The sequence below is a fragment of the Nerophis lumbriciformis genome, linkage group LG07, assembly GCF_033978685.3.
Source record: "Nerophis lumbriciformis linkage group LG07, RoL_Nlum_v2.1, whole genome shotgun sequence".
NCBI classification, from domain to species: Eukaryota; Metazoa; Chordata; class Actinopteri; order Syngnathiformes; family Syngnathidae; genus Nerophis; species Nerophis lumbriciformis.
Window position 1 is genome coordinate 55,155,350 of NC_084554.2, and position 17,491 is coordinate 55,172,840.

Sequence of the window (17,491 nt, forward strand, 5' to 3'; positions counted from 1 at the left end):
GGTCCAAACCCAACTCTCTCAAGGAGAAATCAACATCAACAACTTAACTTTATTTGTTCCCACTTAAAACCAGAAATGCTCACATGCAGTTCTCACTTTGGGGCCCAACTGAGAAGGGCCCCGCACAGGTCCCAGGGACTTGGGTCCCATTGGCTGCAGGTCCCCGTGAAGAGGGGAGGTCTGTTGATCTTGGCACGTTCTTGCCCTTCCAAATCCTTCTTTTTTCCTCCCAGATATGTTGGCTCGCTGGAGAAGTGCAGCAAGGAGAGGGAAGGAAGGGGAGGATGAAGAAAAACAACCTCGGGGCTGGGGGGAGATGTTGTATGCAGGCTCAAGGTTTGTGGCCAGCTGCTTCAGGACTTTTCTGGGAGTAAAGATTATCCCTAAAGTCAATAGAGCAGGGTCCTTGGTTGAGGGACTTGGTGGTGGGACTTGGTTGAATTTAAGACTAGATGTGACCCATCTCAATCTAAGACTAGATGTGATCCATCTAAGTCTAAGACTAGATGTGACCCATCTAAGTCTAAGACTAGATGTGACCAATCTAAGTCTAAGACTACATGTGACCAATCTAAGTCTATGAATAGATGTGACCAATCTAAGTCTAAGACTAGATGTGACCAATCTAAGTCGAAGACTAGATGTAACAATCTAAGTCGAAGACTAGATGTGACCAATCTAAGTCAAAGACTAGATGTAACCAATCTAAGTCTAAGACTCGATGTAACAATCTAAGTCTAAGACTAGATGTAACAATCTAAGTCTAAGACTAGATGTAACAATCTAAGTCTAAGACTAAATGTAACAATCTAAGTCGACGACTAGATGTGACCAATCTAAGTCTAAGACTTGATGTGACCAATCTAAGTCGAAGACTAGATGTGACCAATCTAAGTCTAAGACTAGATGTGACCAATCTAAGTCTAAGACTAGATGTGACCAATCTAAGTCTAAGACTAGATGTGACCAATCTAAGTCTAAGCCTAAATGTGACCCATCTAAGTCTAAGACTAAATGTGACCCATCTAAGTCTAAGACTAGATGTGACCAATCTAAGTCTAAAACTGGATGTGACCAATCTAAGTCTAAAACTGGATGTGACCAATCTAAGTCTAAGACTTGATGTGACCAATCTAAGTCTAAGATTAGATGTGACCAATTTAAGTCCAAGACTAGATGTGACCAATCTAATCTAAGACTAGATGTGACCAATCTAAGTCTAAGACTAGATGTGACCAATTTAAGTCTAAGACTAGATGTGACCAATTTAAGTCCAAGACTAGATGTGACCAATCTAATCTAAAACTAGATGTGACCAATCTAAGTCTAAGACTAGATGTGACCAATCTAAGTCGAAGACTAGATGTGACCAATCTAAGTCGAAGACTAGATGTGACCAATCTAAGTCCAAGACTAGATGTGACCAATCTAAGTCTAAGACTAGATGTGACCAATCTAAGTCCAAGCCTAAATGTGACCCATCTAAGTCTAAGACTAGATCTGACCAATCTAAGTCTAAAACTGGATGTGACCAATCTAAGTCTAAGACTAGATGTGACCAATCTAAGTCAAAGACTAGATATGACCAATCTAAGTCTAAGACTAGATGTTTACAATGTAAGTCGAAGACTAGATCTTACAATCCTAGTCCAAGACTAGATGTAACAATCTAAGTCGAAGACTAGATGTAACAATCTAATTCAAAGACTAGATGTGACCAATCTAAGTCAAAGACTAGATGTGACCAATCTAAGTCGAAGACTAGTTGTGACCAATCTAAGTCTAAGACTAGATGTGATCAATCTAAGTCTAAGACTAGATGTGACCAATCTAAGTCTAAGCCTAAATGTGACCCATCTAAGTCTAATACTAAATGTGACCCATCTAAGTCTAAAACTGGATGTGACCAATCTAAGTCTAAGACTAGATGTAACAATCTAAGTCGAAGACTAGATGTAACAATCTAAGTCTAAGACTAGATGTAGCAATCTAAGTTGAAGACTAGATGTGACCAATCTAAGTCGAAAACTAGATGTGACCAATCTAAGTCTAAGACTAGATGTGACCAATCTAAGTCTAAGACTAGATGTGACCAATATAAGTCTAAGACTAGATGTGACCAATCTAAGTCTAAGCCTAAATGTGACCCATCTAAGTCTAATACTAAATGTGACCCATCTAAGTCTAAAACTGGATGTGACCAATCTAAGTCTAAGACTAGATGTGACCAATTTAAGTCCAAGACTAGATGTGACCAATCTAATCTAAGACTAGATGTGGCCAATCTAAGTCTAAAACTAGATGTGACCAATCCAAGTCAAAGTCTAAATGTGACAATCTAAGTCTAAGACTAGATGTGACCAATCTAACTCTAAGACTAGATGTCACCAATCTAAGTCTAAGACTAAATGTGACCAATCTAACTCTAAGACTAGATGTCACCAATCTAAGTCTAAGACTAGATGTGACCAATCCAAGTCAAAGTCTAGATGTGACCAATCTAAGTCTAAAACGAGACGTGACCAATCTAAGTCTAAGACTAGATGTGACCAATCTAAGTCTAAGACTAGATGTGACCAATCTAAGTCTAAGACTAGATGTGACCAATCTAACTCTAAGACTAGATGTCACCAATCTAAGTCTAAGACTAGATGTGACCAATCTAACTCTAAGACTAGATGTCACCAATCTAAGTCTAAGACTAGATGTGACCAATCCAAGTCAAAGTCTAGATGTGACCAATCTAAGTCTAAAACGAGACGTGACCAATCTAAGTCTAAGACTAGATGTGACCAATCTAAGTCTAAGACTAGATGTGACCAATCAAAGTCTAAAACTAGACGTGACCAATCTAAGTCCAAGACTAGATGTGACCAAACTATAGTAAGTCCAAGACCAGATGTGACAAATCCAAGTTTAAGACTAGATGTGACCAATGGTGGGACATGGTGGTGGGACTTGGTGGAGGGACTTGGTGGTGGGACTTGGTGGAGGGACTTGGTGGTGGGACTTGGTGAAGGGACTTGGTGGAGGGACTTGGTTAAGTAACTTCTTAACCAGTTCAAAACGAATCCTCTAATTTGTTGATTAATTTTGATTGAGTCAAATGCTTGAGTTAAACTACTTTGAGTCTTTTGTTTGACCTATTTATTGACAACTTATATAGCTGATATTTTTTTCATCTTGGGCAACCAAACAATCTGGGATTGATTGACTGAATGAGAAGAACTCAGCGGACCAGAACTCAATAAATTGGTCGATGGACGGCTTGCCGACAAAAACGGGACAGATTTAGTCCGGTTCCACTGCATAAAACTCCTTCAATTTATTGTATTTCAATCAAAGATTAACGGTGCCATATGGGAACCCTTCAGAGTTCCGGAAGTGTTCTACGGTTTTTGGAGGTGTTGGAGAGATCTGCGGATGAAGAGCAACATTCCCTCCCCTCCGCCTGGAAGTGGGGCAGAATAAGAGCTGTTGCCAAGGTCACAGCTCCGCATTTCCACAGACATGCTTGTCAAGGACTGAAAGGGCTCAAGTCCTCCAAACACCTTCTGGCCAGCTCCTCGCTTTCTGCATGCGGGTGAAACCGCTGAAGGCAAAAGCGAGACGGAGATGCAAGAGGGAAGGAGAGACTGCGGTGATGAGGGCAAGACAAGGACTCCGAGAGGGGAGTCTGCACATTGGTGATACCAAAGCGTACCAAAGTAATTGCAAGGGGCGGCTTATGGGCACCTCTGAGACAGGATTTAGGGCAAAACAATCATCCGGGTTTTACAGACGACTCTAGTCCTACAGTACCTTCTGTACAGTAGCTAAGTAGCTTCAAGATCTGGTATCCTATTGATACCACGATACCAGATCTTTAAGCTTTAATATTGATCCTCAAATCAAAATATTGATACTTTAGTTGAGGTGTGTCAAAAAACATTTTCCACCTTGTCAAAGTATGCGAGGGTCATATTGGTATAAATGTTTTTAAATGCTAAAAAATGCTAAAAATGCTCTTTTTTTTAATAGTTTTTCATTTTTTCTTTTTTTTCTACCAATGTGAGAATACAATAAATAAGCGTACCAAAGTAATTGCAAGGGGCGGCTTATGGGCACCTCTGAGACAGAATTTAGGGCAAAACAATCCTCTGGGTTTTTCCAGACAACCCTAGCCTACAGTAATAATAACAATAAAAATAATAATAGATTTTATTTGTAAAAAAACACTTTACATTGAGTAAACAATCTCAAAGTGCTACAGTGTATTAAAAAATAAAATTAAAAAGATAATAAAAAAAAATAAAAAATAAAAACTAGAACAGCCATATAGCTATAACGAGTATGCCTATATCTAAAAAAAAAAGGCTTTTTTTTTTTTTTTTTTTAAATAAGGGTTTTTAAGCCTTTTTTAAAAGCATCCACAGTCTGTGGTACCCTCAGGTGGTCAGGGAAAGCGTTCCACAGACTGGGAGTGGCGGAACAGAAAGCCTGGTCTCCCATTGTTCGTAGCTTTGTCCTCGGATGTTGGAGGAGGTGTCGTGTGGAGGATTTGGGGGTGAGCAGTTCTTTGAGGTAGAGGCGGGCATTACCATGGAGGCACTGGTGGGTTAGTAGGGAGACTTTGAGTTCAATCCTGAGTGGAACAGGAAGCCAGTGAAGGGATTTGAGAATTGGTGTGATATGGTCATATTTCTGTACCTTCTGTACAGTAACTAAGTAGCTTAAAGATCTGATATCGTATTGATACCGCAATACCAGATCTTTAAGCTTAAATATTGATCCTCAAATCAAAATATTGATACTTTAGTTGAGGTGTGTCCAAACATTTTCCACCTTGTCAAAGTATGCGAGGGTCATATTGGTATAAATGTTCTTAAATGCTAAAAACAGATTTTCTGTGAGCTATGTATTATAGATGATTAAGTATATTATTTTTTTTGCTCTTTTTTTTAATAGTTTTCCGTTTTTTTTGTTTTTGTTTTTTTTACCAGTGTGATAATACAATAAATAAGCGTACCAAAGCAATTGCAAGGGGCGGCTTATGGGCACCTCTGAGACAGAATTTAGGGCAAAACAATCCCCTGGGTTTTTCCAGACAACTCTAGCCTACAGTAATAATAACAATAATAATAATAATAATATATTTTATTTGTAAAAACACTTTACATTGAGTAAGCAATCTCAAAGTGCTACAGTGTATTAAAAAAATAAAAATAAACAGATAATAAAAAAAATAGAAAATAAAAACTAGAACAGCCATATAGCTATAACTAGTATGCCTATATCTAAAAAAAAAATTTTTAATTTTTTTTTTTTTAAATAAGGGTTTTTAACACTTTTTTAAAAGCATCCACAATCTGTGGTACCCTCAGGTGGTCAGGGAGAGCGTTCCACAGACTGGGAGGATTTGGGGGTGAGCAGTTCTTTGAGGTAGAGGGGGGCATTACCATGTAGGCACTGGTGGGTTAGTAGGGAGACTTTGAATTCAATCCTGAGTGGAACAGGAAGCCAGTGAAGGGATTTGAGAATTGGTGTGATATGGTCATATTTCCGTACCTTCTGTACAGTAGCTAAGTAGCTTCAAGATCTGGTATCGTATTGATACCGCGATACCAGATCTTTAAGCTTTAATATTGATCCTCAAATCAAAATATTGATACTTTAGTTGAGGTGTGTCCAAACATTTTCCACCTTGTCAAAGTATGCAAGGGTCATATTGGTATAAATGTTCTTAAATGCTAAAAACAGATTTAGTATATTATTTTTTTGCTCTTTTTTTTTAATAGTTTTTCATTTTTTCTTTTTTTTCTACCAATGTGAGAATACAATAAATAAGCGTACCGAAGCAATTGCAAGGGGCGGCTTATGGGCACCTCTGAGACAGAATTTAGGGCAAAACAATCCTCTGGGTTTTTCCAGACAACTCTAGCCTACAGTAATAATAACAATAATAATAATAATAGATTTTATTTGTAAAAACACTTTACATTGAGTAAACAATCTCAAAGTGCTACAGTGTATTAAAAAATAAAAATAAAAAGATAATAAAAAAAATAAAAAAATAAAAACTAGAACAGCCATATAGCTATAACTAGTATGCCTATATCTAAAAAAAAAGGTTATTTTTTTTTATTTTATTTTTTAAATAAGGGTTTTTAAGCCTTTTTTAAAAGCATCCACAGTCTGTGGTACCCTCAGGTGGTCAGGGAGAGCGTTCCACAGACTGGGAGCGGCGGAACAGAAAGCCTGGTCCCCCATTGTTGGTAGCTTTGTCCTCGAAGGTTGGAGGAGGTTAGCCTGTCCGGAGCGGAGGTGTCGTGTGAAGGATTTGGGGGTAAGCAGTTCTTTGAGGTAGAGAGGGGCATTACCATTGAGGCACTGGTGGGTTAGTAGGGAGACTTTGAGTTCAATCCTGAGTGCAACAGGAAGCCAGTGAAGGGATTTGAGAAATGGTGTGATATGGTCATATTTCCGTACCTTCTGTACAGTAGCTAAGTAGCTTAAAGATCTGGTATCGTATTGATACCACGACACCAGATCTTTAAGCTTAAATATTGATCCTCAAATCAAAATATTGATACTTTAGTTGAGGTGTGTCTAAACATATTCCACCTTGTCAAAGTATGCGAGGGTCATATTGGTATAAATGTTTTTAAATGCTAAAAAATGCTAAAAATGCTCTTTTTTTTTAAATAGTTTTTCATTTTTTCTTTTTTTTCTACCAGTGTGAGAATACAATAAATAAGCGTACCGAAGTAATTGCAAGGGGCGGCTTATGGGCACCTCTGAGACAGAATTTAGGGCAAAACAATCCTCTGGGTTTTTCCAGACAACTCTAGCCTACAGTAATAATAACAATCATAATAATAATAGATTTTATTTGTAAAAACACTTTACATTGAGTAAACAATCTCAAAGTGCTACAGTGTATTAAAAAATAAAATTAAAAAGATAATAAAAAAATAAAAAATAAAAACTAGAACAGCCATATAGCTATAACGAGTATGCCTATATCTAAAAAAAAAAAGGTTTTTTTTTTTTTTTTTTTTTTTTTAAATAAGGGTTTTTAAGCCTTTTTTAAAAGCATCCACAGTCTGTGGTGCCCTCAGGTGGTCAGGGAGAGCGTTCCACAGACTGGGAGCGGCGGAACAGAAAGCCTGGTCTCCCATTGTTGGTAGCTTTGTCCTCGGAGGTTGGAGGAGGTTAGCCTGTCCGGAGCGGAGGTGTAGTGTGGAGGATTTGGGGGTGAGCAGTTCTTTGAGGTAGAGGGGGGCATTACCATGGAGGCACTGGTGGGTTAGTAGGGAGACTTTGAGTTCAATCCTGAGTGGAACAGGAAGCCAGTGAAGGGATTTGAGAATTGGTGTGACACGGTCATATTTCCGTACCTTCTGTACAGTAGCTAAGTAGCTTAAAGATCTGGTATCGTATTGATACCACGATACCAGATCTTTAAGCTTAAATATTGATGCTCAAATCAAAATATTGATACTTTAGTTGAGGTGTGTCTAAACATATTCCACCTTGTCAAAGTATGCGAGGGTCATATTGGTATAAATGTTCTTAAATGCTAAAAACAGATTTTGTGTGAGCTATGTATTATAGATGATTAAGTATATTATTTATTTTGCTCTTTTTTTTATGGTTTTTAATTTTTTCTTTTTTTTCTACCAATGTGAGAATACAATAAATAAGCGTACTGAAGTAATTGCAAGGGGCGGCTTATGGGCACCTCTGAGACAGAATTTAGGGCAAAACAATCCCCTGGGTTTTTCCAGACAACTCTAGCCTACAGTAATAATAATAATAATAATAATAATAATAATATATTTTAATTGTAAAAACACTTTACATTGAGTAAACAATATCAAAGTGCTACAGTGTATTAAAAAATAAAAATAAAAAGATAATAAAACAAATTAAAAATAAAAACTAGAACAGCCATATAGCTATAACTAGTATGCCTATATCTAAAAAAAAAAAAAAAAAAAAAAAAATTTTTTTTTTTAAATAAGGGTTTTTAAGCCTTTTTTAAAAGCATCCACAGTCTGTGGTACCCTCAGGTGGTCAGGGAGAGCGTTCCACAGACTGGGAGCGGCGGAACAGAAAGCCTGGTCTCCCATTGTTCGTCGCTTTGTCCTCGGAGGTTGGAGGAGGTTAGCCTGTCCGGAGCGGAGGTGTCGTGTGGAGGATTTGGGGGTGAGCAGTTCTTTGAGGTAGAGGGGGGCATTACCATGGAGGCACTGGTGGGTTAGTAGGGAGACTTTGAGTTCAATCCTGAGTGGAACGGGAAGCCAGTGAAGGGATTTGAGAATTGGTGTGACACGGTCATATTTCCGTACCTTCTGTACAGTAGCTAAGTAGCTTAAAGATCTGGTATCGTATTGATACCGCGATACCAGATCTTTAAGCTTAAATATTGATCCTCAAATCAAAATATTGATACTTTAGTTGAGGTGTGTCTAAACATATTCCACCTTGTCAAAGTATGCGAGGGTCATATTGGTATAAATGTTCTTAAATGCTAAAAACAGATTTTGTGTGAGCTATGTATTATAGATGATTAAGTATATTATTTATTTTGCTCTTTTTTTCATAGTTTTCCGTTTTTTCTTTTGTTTCTACCAATGTGAGAATACAATAAATAAGCGTACCAAAGTAATTGCAAGGGGCGGCTTATGGGCACCTCTGAGACAGAATTTAGGGCAAAACAATCCTCTGGGTTTTTCCAGACAACTCTAGCCTACAGTAATAATAACAATAATAATAATAATAATAGATTTTATTTGTAAAAACACTTTACATTGAGTAAACAATCTCAAAGTGCTACAGTGTATTAAAAAAATAAAATAAAAAGATAATTAAAAAAAATAATTAAAAAAAATAAAAACTAGAACAGCCATATAGCTATAACTAGTATGCCTATATCTAAAAAACTTTTTTTTTTTTTTTTTTTTTTTTAAATAAGGGTTTTTAACCTTTTTTTAAAAGCATCCACAGTCTGTGGTACCCTCAGGTGGTCAGGGAGAGCGTTCCACAGACTGGGAGCGGCGGAACAGAAAGCCTGGTCTCCCATTGTTCGTAGCTTTGTCCTCGGAGGTTGGAGGAGGTTAGCCTGTATGGAACGGAGGTGTCGTGTGGAGGATTTGGGGGTGAGCAGTTCTTTGAGGTAGAGGGGGGCATTACCATGGAGGCACTGGTGGATTAGTAGGGAGACTTTGAGTTCAATCCTGAGTGGAACAGGAAGCCAGTGAAGGGATTTGAGAATTGGTGTGACATGGTCATATTTCCGTACCTTCTGTACAGTAGCTAAGTAGCTTAAAGATCTGGTATCGTATTGATACCGCGATACCAGATCTTTAAGCTTAAATATTGATCCTCAAATCAAAATATTGATACTTTAGTTGAGGTGTGTCTAAACATATTCCACCTTGTCAAAGTATGCGAGGGTCATATTGGTATAAATGTTCTTAAATGCTAAAAACAGATTTTGTGTGAGCTATGTATTATAGATGATTAAGTATATTATTTATTTTGCTCTTTTTTTCATAGTTTTCCGTTTTTTCTTTTGTTTCTACCAATGTGAGAATACAATAAATAAGCGTACCAAAGTAATTGCAAGGGGCGGCTTATGGGCACCTCTGAGACAGAATTTAGGGCAAAACAATCCTCTGGGTTTTTCCAGACAACTCTAGCCTACAGTAATAATAACAATAATAATAATAATAATAGATTTTATTTGTAAAAACACTTTACATTGAGTAAACAATCTCAAAGTGCTACAGTGTATTAAAAAAATAAAATAAAAAGATAATTAAAAAAAATAATTAAAAAAAATAAAAACTAGAACAGCCATATAGCTATAACTAGTATGCCTATATCTAAAAAACTTTTTTTTTTTTTTTTTTTTTTTTAAATAAGGGTTTTTAACCTTTTTTTAAAAGCATCCACAGTCTGTGGTACCCTCAGGTGGTCAGGGAGAGCGTTCCACAGACTGGGAGCGGCGGAACAGAAAGCCTGGTCTCCCATTGTTCGTAGCTTTGTCCTCGGAGGTTGGAGGAGGTTAGCCTGTATGGAACGGAGGTGTCGTGTGGAGGATTTGGGGGTGAGCAGTTCTTTGAGGTAGAGGGGGGCATTACCATGGAGGCACTGGTGGATTAGTAGGGAGACTTTGAGTTCAATCCTGAGTGGAACAGGAAGCCAGTGAAGGGATTTGAGAATTGGTGTGATATGGTCATATTTCCGTACCTTCTGTACAGTAGCTAAGTAGCTTCAAGATCTGGTATCGTATTGATACCGCGATACCAGATCTTTAAGCTTTAATATTGATCCTCAAATCAAAATATTGATACTTTAGTTGAGGTGTGTCCAAACATTTTCCACCTTGTCAAAGTATGCAAGGGTCATATTGGTATAAATGTTCTTAAATGCTAAAAACAGATTTAGTATATTATTTTTTTGCTCTTTTTTTTAATAGTTTTTCATTTTTTCTTTTTTTTCTACCAGTGTGAGAATACAATAAATAAGCGTACCGAAGTAATTGCAAGGGGCGGCTTATGGGCACCTCTGAGACAGAATTTAGGGCAAAACAATCCTCTGGGTTTTTCCAGACAACCCTAGCCTACAGTAATAATAACAATAATAATAATAGTAGATTTTATTTGTAAAAACACTTTACATTGAGTAAACAATTTCAAAGTGCTACAGTGTATTAAAAAATAAAATTAAAAAGATAATAAAAAAAATAAAAAATAAAAACTAGAACAGCCATATAGCTATAACTAGTATGCCTATATCTAAATTTTTTTTTTTTTTTTTTTTTTTTTTTTTTTAAATAAGGGTTTTTAAGCCTTTTTTAAAAGCATCCACAGTCTGTGGTACCCTCAGGTGGTCAGGGAGTGCGTTCCGCAGACTGGGAGCGGCAGAACAGAAAGCCTGGTCCCCCATTGTTGGTAGCTTTGTCTTCGAAGGTTGGAGAAGGTTAGCCTGTCCGGAGCGGAGGTGTCGTGTGGAGGATTTGGGGGTTAGCAGTTCTTTGAGGTAGAGAGGGGCATTACCATTGAGGCACTGGTGGGTTAGTAGGGAGACTTTGAATTCAATCCTGAGTGGAACAGGAAGCCAGTGAAGGGATTTGAGAATCGGTGTGATATGGTCATATTTCCGTACCTTCTGTACAGTAGCTAGGTAGCTTAAAGATCTGGTATCATATTGATACCACGACACCAGATCTTTAAGCTTAAATATTGATCCTCAAATCAAAATATTGATACTTTAATTGAGGTTTGTCTAAACATATTCCACCTTGTCAAAGTATGCGAGGGTCATAATGGTATGAATGTTTTTAAATGCTAAAAATGCTAAAAATGCTCTTTTTTTTAATAGTTTTTCATTTTTTCTTTTTTTTCTACCAGTGTGAGAATACAATAAATAAGCGTACCAAAGTAATTGCAAGGGGCGGCTTATAGGCACCTCTGAGACAGAATTTAGGGCAAAACAATCCCCTGGGTTTTTCCAGACAACTCTAGCCTACAGTAATAATAACAATAATAATAATAATAGATTTTATTTTTAAAAAACACTTTACATTGAGTAAACAATCTCAAAGTGCTACAGTGTATTAAAAAATAAAATTAAAAAGATAATAAAAATAAATAAAAATAAAAACTAGAACAGCCATATAGCTATAACTAGTATGCCTATATCTAAAAAAAAAAATGTTTTTTTTTTTTTTTTTTTTTAAATAAGGGTTTTTAAGCCTTTTTTAAAAGCATCCACAGTCTGTGGTACCCTCATGTGGTCAGGGAGAGCGTTCCACAGACTGGGAGCGGCGGAACAGAAAGCCTGGTCTCCCATTGTTCGTAGCTTTGTCCTCGGATGTTGGAGGAGGTTAGCCTGTCCGGAGCGGAGGTGTCGTGTGGAGGATTTGGGGGTGAGCAGTTCTTTGAGGTAGAGGGGGGCATTACCATGGAGGCACTGGTGGATTAGTAGGGAGACTTTGAGTTCAATCCTGAGTGGAACCGGAAGCCAGTGAAGGGATTTGAGAATTGGTGTGATATGGTCATATTTCCGTACCTTCTGTACGGTAGCTAAGTAGCTTAAAGATCTGGTATCGTATTGATACCACGATACCAGATCTTTAAGCTTAAATATTGATCCTCAAATCAAAATATTGATACTTTAGTTGAGGTGTGTCTAAACATATTCCACCTTTTCAAAGTATGCGAGGGTCATATTGGTATAAATGTTTTTAAATGCTAAAAACAGATTTTGTGTGAGCTATGTATTATAGATGATTAAGTATATTATTTATTTTGCCCTTTTTTCCATAGTTTTCCATTTTTTCTTTTTTTTTTACCAATGTGAGAATACAATAAATAAGCGTACCAAAGTATTTGCAAGGGGCGGCTTATGGGCACCTCTGAGACAGAATTTAGGGCAAAACAATCCCCTGGGTTTTTCCAGGCAACTCTAGCCTACAGTAATAATAATAATAATAATAATAATAATAATAATAATAATAATAATAATAATAATATATTTTATTTGTAAAAACACTTTACATTGAGTAAACAATCTCAAAGTGCTACAGTGTATTAAAAAATAAAAATAAAAAAGATAATAAAAAATTAAAAAAATTAAAACTAGAACAGCCATATAGCTATAACTAGTATGCCTATATCTAAAAAAAAGGCTTTTTTATTTTTTTATTTTAAATAAGGGTTTTTAAGCCGTTTTTCCAGACAACTCTAGTCTACAGTAATAATAATAATAATAATAATAATAATAATAATATATTTTAATTGTAAAAACACTTTACATTGAGTAAACAATATCAAAGTGCTACAGTGTATTAAAAAATAAAAATAAAAAGATAATAAAAAAAATAAAAACTAGAACAGCCATAAAGCTATAACTAGTATGCATATATCTAAAAAAAATTGTTTAAAAAAAAAAAATGGGTTTTTAAGCCTTTTTTAAAAGTGGCTTATGGGCACCTCTGAGACAGAATTTAGGGCAAAACAATCCTCTGGGTTTTTCCAGACAACTCTAGCCTACAGTAATAATAATAATAATAATAATAATAATAATAATAATAATATATTTCAATTGTAAAAACACTTTACATTGAGTAAACAATATCAAAGTGCTACAGTGTATTAAAAAATAAAAATAAAAATATAATACAAAAAATAAAAAATAAAAACTAGAACAGCCATATAGCTATAACTAGTATGCATATATCTAAAAAAAAATGCTTTTTTAAAAAAAAAAAGGGTTTTTAAGCCTTTTTTAAAACCAGCTTTTGGGCACCTCTGAGACAGAATTTAGGGCAAAACAATCCTCTGGGTTTTTCCAGACAACTCTAGTCCTACAGTAATAATAACAATAATAATAATAATATATTTTAATTGTAAAAACACTTTACATTGAGTAAACAATATCAAAGTGCTACAGTGTATTAAAAAATAAAAATAAAAAGATAATAAAAAAAAAATAAAAAAAAAAACTAGAACAGCCATATAGCTATAACTAGTATGCATATATCTAAAAAAAATGCTTTTTAAAAAAAAAATAAGGGTTTTTAAGCCTTTTTTAAAAGTGGCTTATGGGCACCTCTGAGACAGAATTTAGGGCAAAACAATCCTCTGGGTTTTTCCAGACAACTCTAGCCTACAGTAATAATAATAATAATAATAATAATAATAATAATAATAATAATAATAATAATAATATATTTTAATTGTAAAAACACTTTACATTGAGTAAACAATATCAAAGTGCTACAGTGTTTTAAAAAATAAAAATAAAAATATAATAAAAAAAATTAAAAATAAAAACTAGAACAGCCATATAGCTATAACTAGTATGCATATATCTAAAAAAAAAAGATTAAAAAAAAAAAAAAAAAAAGGGTTTTTAAGCCTTTTTTAAAACCAGCTTTTGGGCACCTCTGAGACAGAATTTAGGGCAAAACAATCCTCTGGGTTTTTCCAGACAACTCTAGTCCTACAGTACCTTCTGTACAGTAGCTAAGACCACAGTTCATCTGAAACCTAAATCCAGTGCTCCACCTTTTCCCGGAGAAACACATTCCGCATGTCTAGACCAAAGCCTCACTCGCTAAAGACTCGTTTCAAGGCCTCGCGTTGCGGACCGGGCTGACTTTTCTGACAGCCTTCCGTGGGCTTTGTCCGACAGGAATTTAGATTGGAGTCGAACGCGACCTCTAACAAGGGTCAGCGGTCGCATCCTTTCCGAGCTTTTGTCGACACACCTGTGCGATTAGGGCCCGACGGAAGCCCAGGGTCTTGTTTCAGGAGCTGGACTTCCTTTCGCGACGCAGTCAGAGAGGGAATAGCGCCATCTCGACTTTTAACTGCGGTTGAGACAGTTCTGCAGAACTCAATCATTAAACGCAGCGTTACCTTTTCACTTGTCCCTCGTTTAATTGTTAATTGTCTCCCAGCCTGACCGTGGTAAACATTTCCATGAAGTCGTATCATTATAAATGGAATATTTTCAATAAAAAAAAGTATTTACGACCTAAATTAACATTGTGACAGCCCTCTAGATCAGACCTGGGCAAATTAAGACCCGTTAAGCTTTTCAATCTGGCCCGCCGGACATTCCCAAATAATATTTTTAGATATTTAAGATGTAAAGGGTAGCTGCCATTATGATGTGCACTCATCTTTTCTAATGAGCGTAAGTCTTCAACTATACTAAGTCTTTACATGCTTGGAATCTGCGCTTTTGCATGATATACTAGTTACTATGGTAAAGAAATTAGTTACTACGGTAATCTAATGAGTTGCTATGGTAATCTAATTAGTTACTATGTTAATCTAATTAGTTATTTTAGTCATCTAATTAGTTAATATGGTAATGCATTTATTTACTATGGTCATCTAATTAGTTAATATGGTAATGTAACTATTTACTATGGTCATCTAATTAGTTACTATGGTCATCTAAATAGTTACTATGGTCATCTAAATAGTTACTATGGTCATCTAATTACTTACTATGGTCATCTAAATAGTTACTATGTAATCTAATTAGTTACTATGGCCATCTAATTAGTTACTATGGTAATGTAATTAGTTACTATGGTCATCTAAATAGTTACTATGGTCATCTAAATAGTTACTATGGTCATCTAAATAGTTACTATGGTCATCTAATTAGTTACTATGACCATCTAATTAGTTACTATGGTCATCTAAATAGTTACTATGGTCATCTAAATAGTTACTATGGTCATCTAATTACTTACTATGGTCATCTAAATAGTTACTATGGCCATCTAATTAGTTACTATGGTAATGTAATTAGTTACTATGGTCATCTAAATAGTTACTATGGTCATCTAATTACTTACTATGGTCATCTAAATAGTGACTATGGTCATCTAATTACTTACTATGGTCATCTAAATAGTTACTATGGTCATCTAATTAGTTACTATGTAATCTAATTAGTTACTATGGTAATGTAATTAGTTACTATGGTCATCTAAATAGTTACTATGGTCATCTAAATAGTTACTATGGTCATCTAATTACTTACTATGGTCATCTAAATAGTTACTATGGTCATCTAATTACTTACTATGGTCATCTAAATAGTTACTATGGTCATCTATTACTTACTATGTAATCTAATTAGTAACTATGGTCATCTAAATAGTTACTATGGTCATCTAATTACTTACTATGGTCATCTAAATAGTTACTATGGTCATCTAATTACTTACTATGTAATCTAATTAGTTACTATGGTAATGTAATTAGTTACTATGGTCATCTAATTACTTACTATGGTCATCTAAATAGTTACTATGGTCATCTAAATAGTTGCTATGGTCATCTAATTACTTACTATGGTCATCTAAATAGTTACTATGTAATCTAATTAGTTACTATGGTCATCTAAATAGTTACTATGGTCATCTAATTAGTTACTATGGTCATCTAAATAGTTACTATGGTCATCTAATTAGTTACTATGTAATCTAATTAGTTACTATGGTCATCTAAATAGTTACTATGGTCATCTAATTAGTTACTATGGTCATCTAAATAGTTACTATGGTCATCTAATTACTTACTATGGTCATCTAAAAAGTTACTATGGTCATCTAATTACTTACTATGTAATCTAATTAGTTACTATGGTAATGTAATTAGTTACTATGGTCATCTAAATAGTTACTATGGTCATCTAATTACTTACTATGGTCATCTAAATAGTTACTATGTAATCTAATTAGTTACTATGGCCATCTAATTAGTTACTATGGTAATGTAATTAGTTACTATGGTCATCTAAATAGCTACTATGGTCATCTAATTACTTACTATGGTCATCTAAATAGTTACTATGGTCATCTAATTACTTACTATGGTCATCTAAATAGTTACTATGGTCATCTAATTACTTACTATGTAATCTAATTAGTTACTATGGTCATGTAATTAGTTACTATGGTCATCTAAATAGTTACTATGGTCATCTAATTACTTACTATGGTCATCTAAATAGTTACTATGTAATCTAATTAGTTACTATGGCCATCTAATTAGTTACTATGGTAATGTAATTAGTTACTATGGTCATCTAAATACTTACTATGGTCATCTAAATAGTTACTATGGTCATCTAATTACTTACTATGGTCATCTAAATAGTTACTATGGTCATCTAATTACTTACTATGGTCATCTAAATAGTTACTATGTAATCTAATTAGTTACTATGGCCATCTAATTAGTTACTATGGTAATGTAATTAGTTACTATGGTCATCTAAATAGTTACTATGGTCATCTAAATAGTTACTATGGTCATCTAATTACTTACTATGGTCATCTAAATAGTTACTATGGTCATCTAATTACTTACTATGGTCATCTAAATAGTTACTATGGTCATTTAATTAGTTACTATGGTCATCTAAATAGTTACTATGGTCATATAATTACTTACTATGGTCATCTAAATAGTTACTATGGTCATCTAATTAGTTACTATGTAATCGAATTAGTTACTATGGTAATGTAAATAGTTACTATAGTCATCTAAATAGTTACTATGGTCATCTAATTACTTACTATGGTCATCTAAATAGTTACTATGTAATCTAATTAGTTACTATGGCCATCTAATTAGTTACCATGGTAATGTAATTAGTTACTATGGTCATCTAAATAGTTACTATGGTCATCTAAATAGTTACTATGGTCATCTAATTACTTACTATGGTCATCTAAATAGTTACTATGGTCATCTAATTAGTTACTATGTAATCTAATTAGTTACTATGGTAGTATTGCAATACTAAGATCAAATTTTGAATTTTATTCAATAACAATTTTACGAGAAAAGCTTAACATTTTGACAATTTAATGACAATTTTACTAGACAAGTCACAATTTTTATAAGAAAACTTAAAAATGTTGGCAATATTATAATAATCAGAATTTTACTCGGCAAAATTA